Genomic DNA, 17,202 nt, shown 5'->3' on the forward strand with positions numbered 1-17,202 from the left:
AACCATTTTTTCTGTGCATCTTTGTTGTTTTGTTCCGTGTATGGAGTTAGATCTTCTGTCCCCCTTTGTTGTTTACTATTTCAGAATTCCTGCTTAGCTATTTTATCTGTGGCTTCACCTCATCTTCACAGTCATTGCACGGACGCTACATCATCTACGGGGACCAGTGAGTTTGAAATCAGTTTCCTATTTGTTCTGTGTTACTTACCAGCTTGCGATGTAAGTGCATAAATATAAGAAATTAATTGTGGTGGCCATCTTTGCAGCAGATGTATGGTTCAAATGGTTCAAATGGCTCTGAGCACTATGGGACTAAACTTCTGAGGTCATCAGTCCCCTTGAATTTAGAACTGCTTAAACCTAACTAACATAAGGACATCACACACATCCATGCCCGAGGCAGGATTCGAACCTGCGACCGTAGCGGTCGCGCGGTTCCAGACTGTAGCGCCTAGAACCGCTCGGCCACCATGGCCGGCAGCAGGTGTATGTAAATTGCTGCAGTTCTGAAGGAAATCGCAGTTTGCACGTGCATATTAATTTTTTTTGTGTTAACTTGTGTACCCAGAGGCGTTTCGCTTTTTTTACAAGGCATCTTCAGTGGGTGCCTTGAAATATTACATGATTATTTCGTTTGTACGGACAGGTTATAAATTTAAAACATGTCATGGAAGTTTTTATTCGACACCCGGTACAAAGAACACTTCAGAGCATGGGAACAACCGAGCGAAGTGGCGCAGTGGTTAGCACATTGGACTCTGTAGGACGACGGTTCATATCCGCGTCCGGCCATCCTTATTTAGGTCTCCCGTGATTTCCCTAAATCGCTTCAGGCAAATGACGTAATGGTTCCTTTGAAAGGGCTCGGCTACTTCCTTCCCTAACCCGATGTGACTGATGACTTCACTGGTTGGTCCCCTCTCCCAAAATCAGCCAACCAACCTAGCATGGGATTATGAGATAAGAACTCAACTTTAGCAGAAGATTGAGACAAAATAATCACAAGCCTACTACAAGAGAGAGAAATACATAAAAATAGAACAAATAATGAAAGATACTACCTAACCTTACAAGAAAATTGTTACGTACACAAAACAAAGAGTGAAAAGAAGCTGCTACTAAATGACAAAATGAATGTAACAGCTCACTCATTGTTTACACTGATTGATCATATAATAGACAGAAACGCCAATCGATGATGACGAATCCATTACTTTCCTAAGAATTAAAAAAAAATACAATCACATGAAAAAGCAAATATAGTCAGTTCCATAAGAAAGTGTACGATATAATTTTAAAAGTAACGTCCTCAGCGACATCTCTGGTAGGGGTCTCGAATCCGTAATCAATGCGCTTTTACACAGTGTATAGATAAACAGTGAGAGAGTTGCATGTTTTGTTTTGTCGGTTGCAGTTTAAAATGAGTTCAAAATATCTGAAGCGTCACTAGGAAGTGTTCCTTGTAAATCATCCAAAGGGAGCAAAGCTTTCATATGGAGCGCCTGCTAAAATTCTGAGAGTCAGAGACATTCGTTGCGAAGTCGGTCAAATGATATTTAGAGGTTGGAAACGCGGGTGATTTACCGGAGAATGGGCTAAGGTCCTTAGCTGGAATAGATGATGGCGGCAACTAGATTAACTACTAGGTAATGGTGCAATTAGTAATAACGTGTTTTTTCATGCAAACATATAATAGTGTCTTACATTTCACATAGATGGCGGCGCACACTTTCTTGTGGAACTGACTGTAAATCAATAAATAAAATGGAAAATTGCGTAAAAAATTGATAACAAACTAAAAAAACAAAAGACAAAGATGATACAAATAAATAAAATTAAAATAAAAAATAGAGTCTACGCACTCACACGCACACACACACACACACACACACACACACACACACACACACACACACATATACAGAAACTTACGTCAACAGAAATACAGTCAAACAAAAAACAATCAAAAGCAAACCTGACGAAGCTGGCAACGCTTGCAAAACGAATGACACAAAAATCGCAGTGAAACTGCTATTTTTCGAAAACAGATTGATCACAAAGAAAGTCTACAAGCTTATTGCCGTTTTTCCACCTAAGAGAATGCTGTTTGACTTACCAATAAGGAATTCAAAGCTAACATGTAAGTACCTTTCCAGGAACTGTTATAACCTATTTGGGCAAACGTAAAATCATGTAATATTTCGGGACATCCACTGACGATGCATTGTAACTAAGGCGAAACCGGTCTGGGTGAAAAAACAAAATACGGAAATTAATGTGCACCATTCAAAAGGCATTTTTCTTGTGAACTACTGAACATAAATATGTTCAATGGTGACAGTTAATTACCAAATAGCAAAGCAGCCTAGCTCGAATAGGAACGATTTTCAAGTATGGAGAGGTGTATGTTCAACCACTTTATTATTTATCTGTAAAATTCTCCATCTATGATCGAAAGAAGCCTGATTTTCAACGAATCTGAAGACTAGAGAAGCATAAGCTGATCGAGAAAGAATACTGTAGAGCTGACTATTATATTTTTCAGTTTTAAACATGGCTGCATTTTTCTTCTGACAGTACTGACGTTGGGTCAGACGTCACATTGATTTTGTTCGCTTGAAAAATGACGATCTGCGGATCACGGCACATAATACAATGACGAGGAAAGAATTGAAACATCAAGAAGGAGTAGTGCGACATTAATAAAGGTTGGTGGCCCTGTTTCTACATCTGAAAGATGACGTTTATTCAAATTTCACGCCAGTCGCATAAGAGTAGCGCAAGTAGCGCCACAAAGAGGATGCAAATCAGGTTCGTTTTAAATATATGCTGTAGCGGTCGTGAGCATTAGTTACTTTGAGAAACGTCGCGGATTTGCGCACTGCTTTTCATATTTTTATTCATTTAACAGTACCTTTTCGAGTGCTTTACGTAGCATTAAACCAATAAGTTATGCAGATTTGTTACATTTCTGGTATGAATGTGCATACATTTTCTTTTTCTTACTCTCTTTATCCGTTAAGGGAAGGTACCGGCGAAATTTCAACCAGATCGTAAAAAAAATTGCTGGGGCCTCAAAATTTGGTTCATATAGTATCTTGGCATATTGAATTCAGTCAGTAAATCTGATTTGCTAAACAAATTTTTTCGCACGTTTGGTTTTTTGAGTTCTGGGTAAAAATCAATATTTTTTTAAACCCTTACGTGGAGTTGTTGGTTATCACGAAATGTATTCACGAAAATAGTTTTGAGACAAAAACGTTTAAACCTGACATCGGTGTAGCATTTATTTATTGCGACCATTTCCTTTTCAATAAAATTGAAGTATAGTTCTTTGACCACAGCCCACATGTTTGTATGTAAACATAGTGTATTTCACGAGTGCACATCATAATAGTATAATATGAAGCTATACTTGGTAAAACTGAAATATGGATGTGAAAATGACCATAAGAGTGTAACTAAGTGGCAAAATTATCACCACAGCTTAACTATAATAATAGTGCTTCATCTTTATGTAAGTACAGATATATTTCCGTCAAATGCTGCCTTACCACTTACAATTGTCCCACTTGTATCTGTGTAGTCACCAGCAAATAATTTTTTTGTATTTATACAGTGATCTCCAAAAGTACAACCATGTACATGAATGCATAAACACCGATCGTTTGACATATAAATAACCTTTTATTGTGACTGGTAGCGGATATTTTTGTACACCCCATAAAGGAACAGTCACGGAGTTCGACAGCATCCATACAAATTTCATTGAAGTATAGTTAATTTTACATCACTAGATATATATATATATATGTAAAATCGGTAAGCGGATCTAAATCCCCTATTCAGTCACTCGTTGACCACGATGGCACCGAAACAGAGGACGACCGAAGAAAGGCAGAAATACTGAATTCAGTGTTCCGAAACTGTTTCACTGCGGAAAATCGTAACACGGTCCCTGACTTCAGCCGTCGCACGGACGCCAAAATGGAAAATATTGAAATAAACGATATCGGAATTGAAAAACAACTGCTATCACTTAGTAGCGGAAAAGCATCCGGACCAGACGAGATACCCTTAAGATTCTACAGTGATTATGCTAAAGAACTTGCCCCCTTTCTATCAGCAATTTATCGTAGATCGCTGGAAGAACGTAAAGTACCTATCGACTGGAAGAAAGCGCAGGTCGTTCCCATTTTCAAGAAGGGTCATAAATCAGATGCGAATAATTATAGGCCTATTTCGCTTACGTCAATCTGTTGTAGAATAATGGAACATGTTTTGTGTTCTCGTATTATGACGTTCTTAGATAATACAAATCTCCTTCATCATAACCAACATGGATTCCGCAAACAGAGATCATGTGAAACTCAGCTCGCCCTATTTGCCCAGTGCCGTAGACACTGGCGAGCAGATTGATGCCGTATTCCTGGACTTCAGGAAGGCATTTGATACGGTTCCGCACTTACGTTTAGTGAAAAAAATACGAGCTTACGGAATATCGGACCAGGTTTGTGATTGGATTCAGGATTTCCTAGAAGAAAGAACACAACATGTCATTCTTAACGGTTCAAAATCTGCAGATGTAGAGGTAATTTCGGGAGTACCGCAGGGAAGCGTGATAGGACCTTTATTGTTTACAATATACATAAATGACTTAGTTGACAACATCGGTAGCTCCGTGAGGCTATTTGCAGATGACACGGTTGTCTACAAGAAAGTAGCAACATCAGAAGACTCGTACGTACTCCAGGAGGACCTGCAGAGGATTAATGCATGGTGCGACAGCTGGCAGCTTTCCCTAAACGTAGATAAATGTAATATAATGCGCATACATAGGGGCAGAAATCCATTCCAGTACGATTATGCCATAGGTGGTAAATCATTGGAAGCGGTAACGACCGTAAAATACTTAGGAGTTACTATCCGGAGCGATCTGAAGTGGAATGATCACATAAAACAAATAGTGGGAAAAGCAGGCGCCAGGTTGAGATTCATAGGAAGAATTCTAAGAAAATGTGACTCATCGACGAAAGAAGTAGCTTACAAAACGCTTGTTCGTCCGATTCTTGAGTATTGCTCATCAGTATGGGACCCTTACCAGGTTGGATTAATAGAAGAGATAGACATGATCCAGCGAAAAGCAGCGCGATTCGTCATGGGGACATTTAGTCAGCGCGAGAGCGTTACGGAGATGCTGAACAAGCTCCAGTGGCGGACACTTCAAGAAAGGCGTTACGCAATACGGAGAGGTTTATTATCGAAATTACGAGAGAGCACATTCCGGGAAGGGATGGGCAACATATTACTACCGCCCACATATATCTCGCGTAATGATCACAACGAAAAGATCCGAGAAATTAGAGCAAATACGGAGACTTACAAGCAGTCGTTCTTCCCACGCACAATTCGTGAATGGAACAGGGAAGGGGGGATCAGATAGTGGTACAATAAGTACCCTCCGCCACACACCGTAAGGTGGCTCGCGGAGTATAGATGTAGATGTAGATGTAGATATATAGAGGAGAAATTTAATTGAAATGTTAATTTTGTATGAATATGTCTGTGTATGTGCATAATCTGTAAGTACATCCGAATTCGTGTAATTATATCTGACTAATCTATATGTACGTCCGAAATCAACGTGAATAAATAAGTGTAACTATAATTTACATTTTTTTTTTCAGTTTCCAAACATGTGGATATACGTTCGCGCGAACTCAGCTGTGAACTGGAAAGTAGATATTTGTGAAGATATTCGGTCCCTGATTGGTGGCGACGGTGTGTGAGATTCTTAGAGCGAGCAGGTGATCAACATTCGAAAACAGTTTAGTTACTTTATACGACTTTATTCATGCCGTGATACATACATACACTTTACCGGTAAGCCCAAGCAGACTACCGACTTTATCACGATGCTGAAACCCGACGACTGACGACAGCACGATGCCTAGCGACCAGAAAGGACCCACATTTATTCCGCTTGCCCAGCTATAAAAATGGTTCAAATGGCTCTGAGCACTATGGGACTTAACATCTGAGGTCTTCAGTCCCCTAGACGTAGAACTGCTTAAACCTAACTAACCTAAGGACATCATACATATCCACGCCCGAGGCAGGATTCGAACCTGCGACCGTAGCAGCAGTGCGGTTCCAGACTGAAGCGCCTAGAAACGCTCGGCCATAGCGGCCGGCGCCCAGCTATACTTGCGGCGGACGATCCACCCATACGGATGCAGTGAAGACGGGAATGTGTGATGTAATGTGTAAATTAAAGATAACGAATACAATTTGCAAACATACCGAGTCGTCTTTTATTTATTTTCTGTCAAACGTTGTACTTTGTTCATGTTGGGTACCCAAAATTCTTGCTGAACAACACAAAAAACAACGGATGGGCAGTGTACTTCAGTTTTTGACACGCTACAATGCAGAAGACGATGGTTTTCTTTCTCGAATAGTCACGGGGGATGAAGGGTATCGTACGACACCTCTGAAACAAAACAGCAATCAGTGGAATGGAGGCTCACTTCATCCTCAACGAAGGTTAAGCCTAAGCAAATCTTGACACCTCGAAAAGTCATGTGCACCTTTTTTGGAGACAGAAAAGGCATTTTGCTGATTGATTTCTTACCACGAGACCAAACAATCAATGCACATGGTTTCTAGGAGACTATTAAGAAATTGCGCCGTGCAATACAAAACAAGCGCCGAGGATTACTGTCACACGGCGAATGTCACCATACAACTCTTACGGGAATTTCACATGGACGCGTTTGATCATCCTCCGTACAGTCCGGACCTCGCTCCTAGCGATTTTCAACTCTTCAAACACCTAAAATTTGTTCTTGGTGGTCAACAGTTCAACGATGATGACGAGCTGAAGGAACATGTTACCACATGGTTGAAGGCGCAGGTGGCAACCTTTTTTGAAGAAGGCATACAAAAACTTGTGCCACGCTATGACAAGTGCCTACAAAATTTCGGAAGCTATGTAGAAAAGTAGTTTAACAGTTGTAGATTTTTGTACAACAAATATTTTTTCTCTATCTGTATACGTTTGTATTATATAACCAAACGGAACTTACTTTGAGGACGACCCTGGTATAATGTCGTGGTAATTCTATTTCACGCTCATTTTTTCTCACGTATTATAAATATAGAATTTTAGTAATTTATTTACACTTTTCGTATGTATATAGTGTTATTTCAATTTCTTAAAAGAAACAAAACGGTCAAAAAGAAAAAAATGCAACTCATCCCTCAATTTTAAAAATTTTGGTTCAAAACATTTTTGTATATACATTCCGTAATAACAGACAGCAACACGTATGGGTCCGAAAAAATATTGATATTTTCAACAATATACAATTCAAAAGTAGTGAAATAAGTTTTGGTTAGCAAGCTGTATTGACCAACTACATTCAGCGCGCCAACATACGTTATGAATCAAACTTTCACGCCCCTGCGATTATCTTGCCGGCCAGTGTGGCCGAGCGGTTCTAGGCGCTTCAGTCTGGAACCGCGCGACCGCTACGGCCGCAGGTTCGAATCCTGCCTCGGGCATGGATGTGTGTGATGTCCTTAGGTTAGTTAGGTTTAAGTAGTTCTAAGTTCTAGGCGACTGATGACCTCAGATGCTAAGTACCTTAGTACTGAGAGCCATTTGAAGCATTTTTTTTATTATTTTTCTTTTTTGCGATTATCTTGTGCCCGGGGAGAAATTTCACTAATTCCCCCCTTAATTCAATAAGATTCTTTCTATTTCTTATGACAATTCAGCTTTTAGTTGCAATGAATTCGCTCTTAGGAGAGAAGACTGCGCCAGGGCTGAGTGACAAAGAAGGTTTCACACGGGTCGGCCACCAACGGTAAGCCCTCGGCTTCCAGACATGTACCTTCAACGCCGGTGAGGTGAATGCGCCGCGAGGGCGGCACCACCCACTGAGACAGCCGCTATAGGGTCCGCAAGAGGCCACAGCCACTAATCGGGCACACACAGAACATACTCGTAGTTATGAGTGTCAGATCAGACACCTTTCAGCCGTCTAATTTCCAAACTGGTATTTTATTGTGCTACCAGTTTCGGCGATTTACTACGCCATCTTCAGGCCTCCTGGCCGACATATAGGGAAATTCCAATCTTGTTGGTCAGGGGCCTGACGATGGCGTTATAAAGCGCCGAAACTTGTCGCCCAATAAAATAACAGTGCGGACATTAGACGGCTGAAAGGTGTTTGATTTGACATTCTGTACTGAGCAGTCGAGTCCCACAACCATCTCTAAGAAGATGGACATGCAGAGAAGCCTATTGTACCTCTGAAGGGTCACTAGGCTTCGAGTTCGACAACTCTGAACAACCTTTCTCGTCTCCGTTTCAACGCACTGCATGAGGGAAAGAGCATTCCGCACCCATGCCCTGGAGGAAGTTCTCTTGCAAGCCAAAATCTTAAGTTTCGGCGGATGGAAGGTGGTATCCCTCCCCCAACGACTGCTATTTAATTCTGCTGTTTCCAGAGGAATTCCGAACATAGTATGAGAACGCTGTGACTTTAGTACCGTGTAGAAAGACAAATGGCCATTGGCTTATACGCTACGATGTCAAAGGGGAGGTAGGAAACGCTTGCCTGGCAAGTATAAAATGTAACAACACGAGCGAATGGACAATTTTTTTTTCGTTTGGTAATACGGCAAATATAAAATGTAACAACACGAGCGACTGGACAATTTTTTCCTTCGGTAATACAGACTACTTGCGCTGTGTTCTGCCCTGTTATCGGGAGAGACATCGAAAAATGATAAGGTGGGCGAATGTGATGTTTCGGAATTTAAATCAAGAGAGTCTGGGCTGGCGGCATTATTTCCTTTTCACTCTTCAGAATTTATCTGCTATTTTCTGAATCAGGGGACTACTTTACGAGATTAAGAGTCATTGCTATGTCCAGCTGGCCTGGCAGTGGGCAGAAGGTACTTCTGCTTGGTAACTGCCACGAGCAGACGGGCCATAGAGTGAAGCAGTTTTCTGTTTAACCTTCAGATGTGGCAGACTAAGCTCTGCCTGTAACTGCAAGATTTAACAGTCTGCTGGTTACGAGCACGAGAAGCGGAAAGGTCAGAAAAATTTTCGTTTACTGATCCACGTTAGGAGAGCTTTGGCTCAAAGTGTTCATTCAGGAGCTTCCCTCAGGATAATATATTTTACTCTTCCGCTAGAAGTTTTCCTTCATTTTGTGTTGAACTTTCCATAAGTTTGAAGATGGGTTGTGCATTTGCTCTGGACGTATACCGTCGTCCTCTTTAACTAAAACCGGGACAGAAATTTTTTGGAAAATTGTTTCAGCATAAGGCAGATTTATTTGTGATTCAACCACAGCCAGATGAGTGTAAGTACACGCTGACGAGCGTCAGTCGTCGCGATCGCAACGCCGCAGTACACGTCACTCGCTGTGGTAAAGTACCGCTCAGCTCAGGTAGAGTAGGGAAGTCAGGGGGGCAAGACTCGGGGTAATTTCTTTAGGTTCAATGTTTTCTTTTTCTCTCTCTTAAGGCATGCTCAGTTTCATTAACATCTACACTGCACAATCACTGTTATTCGGGAAGGACAATATCGAAACAAAATTCGTTCTAGTTTTTCTGTTGGATCTTATGGGTCACTTTTAATGTGATAAGCAGCTGTTGAAGTCATGTACAATGCCCATTTTTATGCGGTGAGAGTAAATGGTATTCATTGAAGGTAACATCTTGTTTCAAATAGTAGCACAAGTCATCCCCGTACTTTGTATTATATGAATGGAGTTTGAAGAAACTACCAATTTCAAGTCATGTAAGTCAGATGCTTTATGAAGTGGTACTAAATTTAAATTCGCTGAAGTCAGATGCATTATTAAGACGTACCAAATGAAATGCACGTAATCAGAAGCGTTATTACAAATAGTTAGGAGCAGGACTAATTTTTGCTAAATGCCGCACCTTAAATTATTGTCACAGGGTCAAATTTATTCCTTTAGACGAAGTTTCCAGATCCTTGCGCGAGCTTATTAGCCGTTCACCTTGAGGGAAGTAGTGTGGCATTTCACATATACAGACACGACTAAGAGAAAGTTAATAAACTAATCGCTGCAACTGGTATCTCACAATCTTTGGGATTTGATTTGGTGAGTTCATGTTGGTCGATTATCGACACCTCACTGAGTTTGAACGTGGTCTTGTAAATGATGTACGAGAAGCTCGATGTTACTTCTGCGGTACCGCAGAAAGGCTTGGTACTGTGATGTTACAAAATAGAAGTGATGTTGCTATTCAATGGAAAGTTGGAAATTGAGATTTAACTAACTGTTTTATCAATCACAATTGGCGTAAGAATCATGGATTGACCATTGTCATAAAATATTGCATTATGAGATGTGAATAGTTTTTACTTGCGGTTTCGCGTGGCTTGAGGCAGTCACAACTAGCGTGCTATTGATGAAGAAGTTGCGTTATCGTCTTTCTAATTACTTCATGATCGTAGATACGATCATACCCGGTTGTGAAGTTATTGTTATGACAAAAAAATTTCCTAAGGGACCAGAAAGTTCTTAAGGGCGCAAAAACAACTGTAACATCACACAAAAGAGAAATTCAGTATTAAAGCTGATGCAAGAAGACGATAAAACAGTTTTCTTTTTATCAATGTAACACGCACATTGGACTGCTGATCTTGGAGTCTGTAATATTAGCAAAATGCATAATTAAAATGAAAATAATACTGAGGAGATAATAGGAATGAGCACTGCTAAATGATTCAGTATTCCCAGAACAAATATTTATTATAACTAAAACATATATCGTACCTTAAGCTTAATACTACAATGACGGTAGATTTTTATGTCCATATCATGTCCATTGAGCGCTCTTTTATATAGCCATTGTCCTCTTGAGTCGCTCGTGCTTCGTCACGGTAAGTTACAACAGTTCTTTACACTTCACTCAAACTTAAACATAACACGTTTTTATACATTTAGTAAAAAATTAGATCAGACTGCCACAAATCTGCGTCCGTCTTACTCAAGAAAAACAGTAAAAGTCTTTTTAGCGCTCAAGGCTTCATTTGTTCTCCAGCGAACAAAATAGTGAAGGATCGTATATCTATCCGTATTTTTCTGTTTTTATTGCCGCCCAAAGACGACGAATTACATTATCTAGAAAATTCCACCGTCGCCATGCGACGCCTCATTATACATTAATCATTATTTACAAACAAGTATTTGCCTTCTGGCTGAAAGTATTAACTACTCGTATTTGCTGTTTTAATGAAGTCAAAAATAGCGAATATCACATTGCCTCCCATGAGGAGAGAGGGAATGCCGAAGGATTACCTCGATCCTCATGTCCTCATGAGATATTCGTGATTTTTGGTGTGACATTTACATAACGTTACTGGCGTACAAAGTACATAAATTGAAATCACATTTATAAACATATATCAGATATTTATCATTTTTCAAAATAAAGTTTTACATTCTTTGTTCATCAGTCACTTCATTCCATAATACCAAGATTAACATTTATGTGCATATTTAAGTTTGGTCCATATTTGCTTATAACAATAAGTGAACGTTCATTTCGCACTTCAGGGGATAGAATTCAGGAATTACTTTCTCTTGAGCTTAACAACTAATACATAAGTACAGTGAGTGCTTATTTTCACTAAACTAGAGTGGACAATGTTCGAGCATCTGTTGACTCATTGTGGTTCAATTACAGTTTAATAACGTAGCACTACACTTCGTGATGCTTTCACTTTCTGTGTTAGCTGTCTACGGCGTTCATCATGCAGTACATCTGTCCTTTCCATTGCGGTGCCAGGAATTCAAGTGGTTTCCCGGGTTTTTATTTACAATATGAAACAGAAGAAGTGGAAAGTTATTAGTATAACTTACAACCTATTGGATACATTTGTTAAGGATCGGGACTGGTCTGGAGTTTAGGGTCTTCCTATAGTGCACATTCATTTTCTTTGTCCATCAAGAGACAGGGTTATAATTCATTTTAGCAGTGTTCAGGAGTGCCGGTATTAATGGCTTTAAGGCCTGAGTAATCTATCAATCTACTTCTCACTCATCTTAACTTCAACTCAAGAAAATTGCTTAATTTACGTATGAAAATGTAGTCACACAAGTGTACAAATGTCTTTCCTCCAGCATGTACGATGGAAGTCATGGCGGTTAGCAGTTTAAAGTTTGGATTGTTTCGTCACCCACACGTCAGCCACTCACAGCGGCTGCACAGTGTTGCGTGAGCTCCAATACTCAGTATCCATTCGCGCTCAGGCTGTAACAGAGCTGGTGGTCGTCGAGTGCTCCTTTTTTTTTATGAACTTCGTATCACACGAGTGCATCGATACAAACACCTCGCGCGCGTTTTCCATCGGAGGAGCCAGACACTGAAGCTGCCTCCATACTTCTCTGTCAACTGCCTCCCATGAGGCTCACAGGTAAGTGACGACGAATGTTTTAGCTGTCGTTGCACTTAGAACAACACTGAACTTTGCGTTGCACCTGTTGTCGTAGCCTTGACTTCTTTTTACACTTGCAGTACAACACTACCACTAATATACAGTGAACAGTTACTTTTATTATGCACGTCGCACTTTAGTGTGCATCTTCACACAGCATTCGTGCTTAGTTCCTTCGCCGATGGAGTTCATTTACAAAACAATTAATTTTGCAGGTTTCCTCCATTGGTACAGAAAGACTTATATTCTACTATTTACAAAAGATCACTTACGAGCTAATATTTACAATTAATGGTCACTCCTTTTGTTAAGTCCAGTGAACAACTGCTTTATGAATGGACTCTTTATATCTCAAGATTTGCTTTCACTAGTGAACCTAAAAATATTCTTTCAAACTTTCTTTTAAGGGCTCATCTCCTCATTATGAGAACTACAGGCTTCGCAACACTCGTTGCATTCATTCTTTAGTGCACCCAAGATCATTTTCTACTGCCACGCAGCATATCTACTACTTAACGAGTACGCATTTAACGCTGAATCTTTTTTTTTCTTTTTGTGCTTTCCTTTGTGCTTGCCAAATTTTTTTTTATATTTGAGGGCAGACTGGATAACAATAGTTCTCCCTCTTCGCTTCATGTACTCAGCAATCGATCTCTGTTAAAAAAAAATAGGGTAACGCGTGTCTACTATTTTTCGCATGAATGGAATTACCGACAGTTCACTGGGTTTACGCAACCGGTCCATAACAAACATTACCAAAGCTAGCGAAGTTCATCACGCTACGTGTCTCATTTCTCATAAGCACTGCTTGGCTTCGAAGCACACGTGCCTTTTACAAGTCGACCCTTGGTCTGGGTTAATGAACCAGGATCAAAAGGAACGGGCACAAGGAAAATGGATTTCATAAGAGGAGTGTCTTAGGAGACATTTTTGCAATAAAATCTGCATGTAAATAAAATTATCATAATAAACATAGGCACATATATAGATTTCAACCTCCTTCGTTACAGCATGCTTTGCTACTTCTACGTCTTACTCAGGTTATAGTCAATATTAAGTTTAAATATCACTGCATTGCTTGTTCTTTAGATTAGCCTTGAATTAGGGTATTGAATGGTCGCTAGATTACACTACAGATCTTCTGAAGATCTTTACTTGGACTTATTTATGATACACGGGGCTTGCTGTGTGGTTATTTAGTACCTCGATTCTACTGAAATCAATTCGTCAGCTAACATTCCTCATATACTCTTTACATTGGGCTCAGACCACAGGGAAATAGTTTACTTTCATAGCAATTAATGGCCTCGTGGAGTACTTACGCTACATTATTGATGCTTCATGGTTTGCCTCTATTTGTACTGTATTTCACCTAACTTAGTTTACTACAGCTTATTGTCTCCTTGCGTGAACACATGTGGGTTACCACTTGTTTTTCCATTTAACAGCACGCTTTAACTGAACTTTAAGCTATTTCTTCTACTCCTGTCCACTGTCTGGACTGTTTGACCATGTACCTTTTTTTTTAAGCAGGTAATTTGGGCTTTTACTACAGAACTTCAAGTACTTACATTACTAAAAATAAATCTATAAATATTCTTGTACCTTGAGAGAAGTGCTTATTTACGCATCCTCCTCCATTTCTCACCTTTACATATTTTATTTAGCTCCGGGCAATCGCCTCGCAAGCACTTTTTTTTTCTTAATACTAACTTAAAATTAAATTGAAATTCTTGGTGCAACCCCAATTTCCTGCTTCAGCTTGTTGAAGAAATTTCAGTTCAATGTCCATCACTATAAACAATTTTTTCATACTTAACATTTAATACTTTAAAGTTTACATGTAGTAGACGTTACCATGTAGTCAGTGCGCTGTTCAACACAATACTTATCATTAACAGTTCACACAAGGAAATTTCCAGTACGCAAGAGGCAGGAAACCGAAACAGATTTTACCTGCAGTTGAGGCTGTGTCTGTAAACTAACTCTCTGTTTCAATGGACCAATCGCTCCCGATATGGAGCAGCCCTGAATCGGCAATGATAAAACTTTTGAAACAGAAGACACCTGTCTGAAGAGACATGATGACATCACATTGATGTTTGCTCCTGTATCAACAACGGCTGTGAAAGGAATGTTGGCAATAGAAATCTTAATCGAAGCCTGGACCTGTTCATCATAAATGTCATTAATGTCTTGAGCTTCTAGGTCAGGTGCAAGGTCATCTCGTAAGTCGGTCTCATGGTCGTACCGTATCGCATTAACATACTCAGAATCAGAGTATTCGTTAGTACCCCCACTGGAACCGGCAGCGACCTCTAGGAGGCTGAAAGGTGCTGCCTCTAATTTTCCGCAGGATGTTTAACCTGTTTGTCATTCATGGCCTTAAGTGTTTGTTCCGTTTCATATTGGTGCTGGTTATGTGGTACAAATGCCGGTGTAGAGGGGTCAAATCCACTGGGTGCATTCACTTGTGAATAGAATACTTGAGAAGGCTGATGTCGCCCGATCTTTTGGTTGCCGGCAAAACCATTTCCTTGTGAAGGAAAGTTCGCATTTGGTGCCATTTGAAAATTGTTCCGCGGTCCTCTATCCTGTGAATAGTTGTTCTTATGTTGTGCTTGGTGGCCTCCGCCTTGCCCATGCCACTTGCTATTTTTCGACCTATAACTTTGATTGTACACTGGCCCATTTGAAAAATTACCAATCGTTTGTGGAGAATTTCCATACTGCTCAGGCGCAGAATTAAAGGGTGGGTTTCCGTACTGATGTTGTACCTGGTGGTTGTAAATTGGGTGGTATCTCTGCTGATTACTGTAATTGGTTTTCTGCTTCCATTTAAAGTTATTGCCATTTGCGTTTACATAACGGCTGGCAGGTTGGCAACAGCGGTCGCAGTAGCTCGCTCTCTCCTTGGGCGCATTGTTGTCCGCGTGCGATGCATTCTGCTGGCTGCCAGGGAAGAATTTGCCGCTGCCAACCTTGGAGCGCACATCCTCGCTAATTAAATCTAAGGAATCCAGCACAGAAAGGAATACATCCGTGTCTTCTTCGGACACATTTACTAATTTCTCTCTAATAGACACAGGGAGTTTGCTTTTGAGAATCATAATTACGTCCTTGGAAGAAATCGGAGAATCCCAGAATTTAATTTTTGCTAGATACTTCTCGAAGTATCGCCGTAGACTTCCATGCTTCTCATTGAAAATTTCCGCACCATACACCTCCTTCCTTAATCTTTGCTGTACCCCATTACTCCAAAATTTTGCCAAGAACATTTTCTCAAACTCTTCATAATTCCTACACGTGTCTACCATTTCCGTTCCCCATAATGCTGCATCACCAGAAATAAAGCCAGTGACGAACTGAATACGCTGTCTGTCTGTCCAGCTCCTGGGAAATATGCCGGAAAAATTCTTTAGGAACACGATGGGGTGTATTTCTCGCTTCTGCGGATGAAAAACAGGAAAAGTGCGATGCTTAATCACACTTTCCTCTTGCATTAAACTCACGATTGTGGGCGGATCATTTATTTTCCCTACTCGGGACTCAACAGGACTGTTGTTTTGCATGTAATCAGGCGGTGAACAATAAGGAGTTGACTGACATTCGTCACCGTCTAAAGAGTTGTTCCCTATAGTTTGCGTATGCGTGTGCGGATTTTCTACACAGTTTCTCAACATTCTGACTTCGTCCACTACTTGCTGCTTCCACTCGGGAAGATCCCGTGTAAGTGTCCTCCGAATCTGTCCCAATTCAGAAACCACTGTGTCTCCAGACTTACCAGGAGCAGCTAAGATTTCATAAGTTACATCCTTGACAGTCTCCCTAAGCTCCTCCCTGACCTTCTTTTCGATAAAAATATCTTTACCCTTTATCAATTCACTGTAGTGTTCCGACAATGCGTCCGCGTGTGCTTTCACGGTGCTCTTAACCTGTTCTTCGATATTGATTGAGTCTATCTGCCTCGACAGATCCTCTACTACACCTTCAATGTCAGATACTGCATTTCTAACTGAGTTTATTTCTTTGGTAGCTGCCTGAATTTTTGTGTTTAATGTTCCAGATACTTCAGCTATTTCACTTTTCACCTGTTTCTGCATTTTCTGAATTTGATCACTGATCTTAGTTTGCACCTCACCCAAATGGGTATTTAATTCAGCCGTAATTTCTTTATGCAGATCTGTTTTGATTGTGCCTAGCTGTGTTTTTAATGATTCGCTTACAGCATCTAATCGGGCGTTAACAGTCTCATTTTGTGTTTTTATAGTCTCATTTTGTGTTTTTACTGATTCGCTTACAGCATCTAATCGGGCGTTAACAGTCTCATTTTGTGTTTTTATAGTCTCATTTACTGCGTCAAACTGTTGTTTCAGCATTTCCATTAACGCACCGAGGTCATTTGTAGCTGCAGCGGGAAGAATTTGGACTTTAGGGTCACTTTCCCCTGTTACAGACATGGTTAGTTCAGTTTCCACACGGGAACCTACCGTTCGCGATCGTAAAGGGTATGGAATACTATTAACGTCTTCACTCCCGTCTCCTGTTGTCACCTGTCTCTGTTTACTATCTGCCATTTTCGTCAGTAAATAAGGTGCTACGCAAGGCTTTCGTCGTTTGTCAGTGACGTGGTGAGTCCGCTAAGAGCACCGCTCTCGCGTGAGCAACAAATGAAATTCTATCTTGCGAGAAGACAAGATGGAACC

This window comes from Schistocerca americana, chromosome 6, assembly GCF_021461395.2.
Source record: "Schistocerca americana isolate TAMUIC-IGC-003095 chromosome 6, iqSchAmer2.1, whole genome shotgun sequence".
Taxonomy (NCBI): Eukaryota; Metazoa; Arthropoda; class Insecta; order Orthoptera; family Acrididae; genus Schistocerca; species Schistocerca americana.